Source organism: Phragmites australis, chromosome 19 (assembly GCF_958298935.1).
Source record: "Phragmites australis chromosome 19, lpPhrAust1.1, whole genome shotgun sequence".
Classification (NCBI taxonomy): domain Eukaryota; kingdom Viridiplantae; phylum Streptophyta; class Magnoliopsida; order Poales; family Poaceae; genus Phragmites; species Phragmites australis.
In genome coordinates this window covers 19109264-19115032 of record NC_084939.1, presented here as the reverse complement: position 1 = coordinate 19115032, position 5769 = coordinate 19109264, and positions in this window count along the sequence as shown.

Here is a 5769-nt window from a genome sequence, read left to right as displayed (position 1 = left end):
CTCCTGCACAGGCAAAGGCAAAAGATCGATGGGAGCAGCGGGATTGAACCCATATACAATTTGAAACGGAGAAAATTTTGTGGTCGAATGTACCGCCCTGTTATATGCAAATTCTACGTGAGGTAGACTTTCTTCCCACATCTTTAAATTCTTCTTGAGTACAGCACGCAGCAACATGGATAATGTGCGGTTTACCACTTCAGTTTGGCCGTCCGTCTGTGGGTGGCATGTTGTAGAAAAGAGCAATTGTGTGCCCAGCTTGCCCCACAATGTTTTCCAAAAGTAGCTCAAAAATTTGGCATCACGATCTGAAACAATGGTTTGTGGTACACCATGTAGTCGTACAATTTCCCTGAAAAACAATTCAGCAATATGTGAAGCATCATCGCTCTTATGACAAGGAATAAAATGAGCCATTTTGCTAAAACGATCAACCACAACAAAAATTGAGTCCCTTCCCCTTTTAGTCCGAGGTAAACCAAGAACAAAATCCATTGAAATATCCTCCCAAGGTACACTAGGAATAGGAAGAGGGGTATATAAACCATGAGGGTTCAAACGGGACTTAGCTTTGTGGCATGTTGCACATCGTTGAACATGTCTCTCAACATCGCGTCTCATCTTTGGCCAAAAGAAATGGTCGGCTAATACTTGCTCAGTCTTTTTGGCACCAAAATGCCCCATAAGACCACCAGAATGTGCTTCCTGCAAAAGCATAATGCGAAGAGAACAGTCTTGAATGCAAAGTTTGTTAGCCCGAAATAGAAATCCATCATGTAAATGGAATTTTTCCCAGCCCTTTTCATGAGAACATTTGGAGTATGGTTCAGCAAAATATGAGTCATGAGCATACAATTCTTTGATACTCTCAAACCCAAGAACTTTAGCATCAAGTCCAGCAAGCAAAACATGTCGTCGTGACAAAGCATCAGCTACCACATTATCTTTACCTTTCTTGTACTTGACAATGTAAGGAAAAGATTCAATGAATTCACTCCATTTAGCATGTCTACGGTTCAGTTTAAGTTGACCCAAAAGATGTTTCAAAGATTCATGGTCTGAATGTATCACAAATTCTTTCGACAAAAGGTAATGTTGCCATGTCTTCAAACATCGCACAAGAGCATAGAGTTCTTTATCATAAACAGAGTAATTCAGAGTTGGACCACTTAGCTTTTCACTAAAGTAAGCAATTGGTCGTCCTTCTTGCATGAGCACTCCTCCAATCCCTACACCACTTGCGTCACATTCAATTTCAAATGTCTTACCAAAATCTGGAAGTGCAAGGAGTAGTGCTGTTGTTAACTTCATTTTCAGGTCTTCAAATGCTCGTTCTTGTGTTTCTCCCCAATGGAATGGCACTTCATTCTTTGTTAACTCATTGATTGGAGCTGCAATGGTGCTGAAATTTTTAACAAATCACCGGTAGAAACCAGCAAGCCCGAGGAAGCTCCTCACTTGGCTCACATTTTGAGGTGGTAACCACTCACGAATAGCTTTGATCTTTTCTTCATCCACCTCCACACCTTGACCTGAAACAACAAAGCCAAGAAAAACTACCTTGTCGGTGCAAAAAGTGCACTTGGCAAGGTTAGCATACAACTTTTCTTCCCTCAAGACAACAAGCACACAAGCAATATGTTCAATATGTTCTTCAAGGGATTTGCTGTAAATCAAAATATCATCAAAGTAAACAACAACAAACTTGCCAATGAAAGCTCTAAGCATATGATTCATCAAGCGCATAAAAGTACTAGGTGCATTTGTTAAACCGAAAGGCATGACTAACCATTCATATAAGCCAAATTTTGTTTTGAATGCAGTTTTCTACTCATCACCCTCGTTCATTCGAATTTGGTGATAACCACTTCTCAAATCAATTTTTGTGAAAATGATAGCACCACTAAGCTCATCAAGCATGTCATCAAGACGAGGTATTGGATGTCTATACCTCACGGTTATGTTGTTAATAGCTCGGCAGTCAACACACATACGCCATGAACCATCTTTCTTTGGAACTAAAAGAACCGGAACAGCACAAGGTGAGAGACTTTCTTTTACATACCCTTTGTCAAGGAGTTCTTGCACTTGGCGCTGAATTTCCTTCGTCTCCTCAGGATTTGTTCGGTACGGTGGCCGGTTCGGGAGTGGAGCTCCTGGTACAAGATCAATTTGATGTTCAATGCCTCTTTTTGGTGGCAGTCCAGGTGGTACTTCATCGAGAAATACATCTTCGTACTCCTACAAAATATCAAAAACAGCACTAGGCAAAGTAGATGGTAAGTCAGTAGTTGTCAAAAGATTGTGCACAAGAGCACAAAGAACATGGCATGAGGTTCTCTCAAAATTTTCAGATCCCCCTTCCCAGCCATCATCACTAATCCCTCTTTTCCCATTGTTTTGGATCTTTGTGGCTGTGGAGTTTTATTTGGCTTTGGACTCTCTTTCTCACTTGCTTTGTTGGATTCACTCAAGTGTTTCTCACTCTCTCGCTGTTTGCTGTTTTCTTTTGAGATCATCATTCATTATTTCCTCCGGAGTCAAAGGAAGCAAAGAGATGCGCTCCCCTTTATACATGAAAACAACCTTATTGGAATGACCACAGATTTGAGCATCACGATCATACAACCAAGGTCTTCCCAAAACCAATTGGCATGCTTGCATTGGAACAACATCGCAGTCCACTTGATCATGGTACTTCCCAATAGAGAATTGCACGGTCACCATATTGCTTACACGCATAGCACCACAATCGGTAAGCCATTGCATTTTGTATGGAGAAGGGTGACGCCTCTGTTTTAATCCCATTCTTTCAACCAATTCTTGACTTGCAATGTTGTTGCAGCTGCCATTATCAACAATGATTCGACACAACTTGTCTTTGATTATACCTCGAGTGTGGAAAAGGTTGTGTCGCTGCCCATTTTCCTCTTTGCCAACATTCACACTAAGCACTCGACGAGAAATGAAGCAATTATTGTCATCTACATCAGCTTGGATCTCATTCTCATCACTATTCAATGCTTCTTCAGGATACTCATCATATTCAGGTTCGCTTGCAGATTCCCATTCATTATTCTCATTCACAATCATGGTCCTTCGACTAGGACATTCAGCGGCAACATGTCTATGCCTTTGGCACTTGTGGCACTTAATATCTCGACTGTGAGATGTGGATGCAGCAGATGTTGCCCCTGTGGTTGCAGCTGGACGCTTGTTCTCATTGCATGGTGCAGGTGAAGAAGCCAAAGATGGTGCAGCCTTTGTAATTGGATTAGAGGGAGAACTCCGAGCTGCAGCACCTTGAGAGCGTCCACCGGCAAATGAGGTACTGGGTTGTTGACGACGCCATGGTACAACAGAGAATGAGCGCCCATGTCCTTCTTGCTGAATCTTCCTCTCCGTGCGCATAGCTTGGTCAACAAGGTTTTGGAGAGTGTTGTAAGGAAACATTTCCACAAAACCTGAAATTTCAGCATTAAGACCATGCAAAAATCTTGCCATTTTTGATTCAGCATCCTCTCCATGGCCTCCAATAGCGAGTTTCCAAGTTGACGTAACTCAACCCGTGCAACTGGGGGTTCTTCTTCTCCTCCAATATTACCACCGCGAACACTTGAAGGGGAGCCTGCCATGTTAGAGCAATACAAGATATAGTGGAATAGGTAATATTTGTGGAATCTCACCTCTTACTCACCAAAGTTCTTACGCGTTCTCAAAGACTGTGAGTGTGCTAGTGCAGCAGTACCACGGCTTGTGATTAAGCGGTTGAACGGTTTACGAGTCGAGAGGTCCGGTTACGGTATATGGTGGAGCTTGGATGGCTGAACAAGGAAGGCTTGTAGCACTGAAAATCTAGTGTCGTAAACCACACAAAAGATGTGTAAATGTTGCTAGCACCAATCTGAAATTTTGCAATGCTAAGAACAAGTATGCAACCCTTCTTGATGTTCCTCTTGTTTTCTTTTCTCTCTTTTTTTTTATACTCTTTTTTTCTGATTTCTTCTTTCTTTTTCTTTTTTTTTAACACAACACTAGGGTGCAGAAATACATAACAATGTGTAAACGGAGATGGTGACCAACAACAAAATGACGTAAACGACACAAGACCAGCAGTACTACACAAAGGTTCGGGTGTTTTTTGTGGCTTTTTTGTGGACTATGGGATATGACGAATAACACAAGATGGGGAACAGTAAAAAGGTGATAAACTAATGGATGATATGGGGATGGTACCTACTGTGGTAACCTGAAATCTGATACCAAATGATAGGGGAAAACCCGTGGGTTGGCCCGATCTTCACGGCAGTAGGTACGACAAGAGATAACTTGCTGAAAAATGCAGCGGGATAACTAGCTTTATACCTGACAAAGGTTGGAATGTGGCCAAGTAACGAGGAGAGAGGCACCGAATCCTTGGACTCGACTCGATCTCCACGAACTCAAGAACACAAACCGGGTAGCTTTAGACCTGGTCAAGGTTGGTTGCGACCAAGCGACGGGGAGAGAGGCACCGAAACCTTGATGGATTTCGACTCGATCTCCAAACGACCGCAGAACCACAAACCGGGACTAATCCACACAAAACGGTGCAGCCTAACTGGAAACCGTAGAGCATGAATTAGGGGGTCCCAGAGGAACCTTCACATATATACCGGTGAATCGGTCTCTCACAAGTCGATGAAGAACTCGCAAGAAATTTGGGGTAAGTCACTCAACAGCTCTTGGCTGGAAACACCATCTGGTGGATTTTTCTTAATTCATAATCGTCTCCCTTTGGCTTAGATACAGTAGGTATTTATACTAGGAACACCCCTCCTAGCTAGGTGTGAAAGTTCTATAAGTTTCCACGAAAATAAAGGGAGATGAAAAGGTGAAAACATGGTTTCCCGAGAAGCCTCGCGTGATCTTCAACCTCCCTGGCAGTCTTCACTTAAATGGTCATTACTCCTTAATGGGAAGTCGAAAAGACGAGCCGTTTATTGGAGGTGAAAGTAGACTTGATTATCTTTCTTTCCATGTGCATTATGCATGGTGAATCTTGACCAGTTTGTGCGTGTGTCTCTTGGAACATGGCTCTGATGTCAGGAGTCAGTGTGATGGTTCAGCTTCTGCGTAACTCGTCTCCTTCTCGGTGTAACTTGTCTCCTTTGGTCCAGCAGCAGCTCCAATATGCGTAAACCTTAGCAATACAAAAGTAGAACATTTAGGTAGTATAAAATTCTCATTTGTATTGTAATCAAATTTAGTAAGGAGAGAGTTCACCTCTTGCTGCAGTTTCCTTGCACGACTCTGTGTGATGGGTCCTTGTATTGGTGTAATTGGTGCTTGACTTGTTTCAGCTGGTCCATGGCTTGGCACATTTGCTGGGAGGTCCTCATCAGCACGACTGTGCATGCTATAGACACACCCCGATTAGGAAAAAAAAACCTACCTTTCTTTGGTAGTTCCTAATCCGGAAACAATCCCTCCCCCTGTTTTCCCCACCCGAGCCACGCGAGCCCACAACCACGCCATCATCTACAGTAACCCAGGCTTCCTACTACTTGCATTAGAACAAAGGAAAAAAAAAAAGAAAAATGGCTCCACCCCCCACTACTTACAATATAGGACTTATATGTCGGTCCATTATTTCCGGATTATCAAAAACCGATAATGATAAAATTTTCACTGTATGTTCGTAAAAGAAACAATATCACTTTCGGTTTTAGAAAACAACCAGCAGTGATAAAAGCTTATCACTATCGATTCGTATTAAAAACTGGAGCG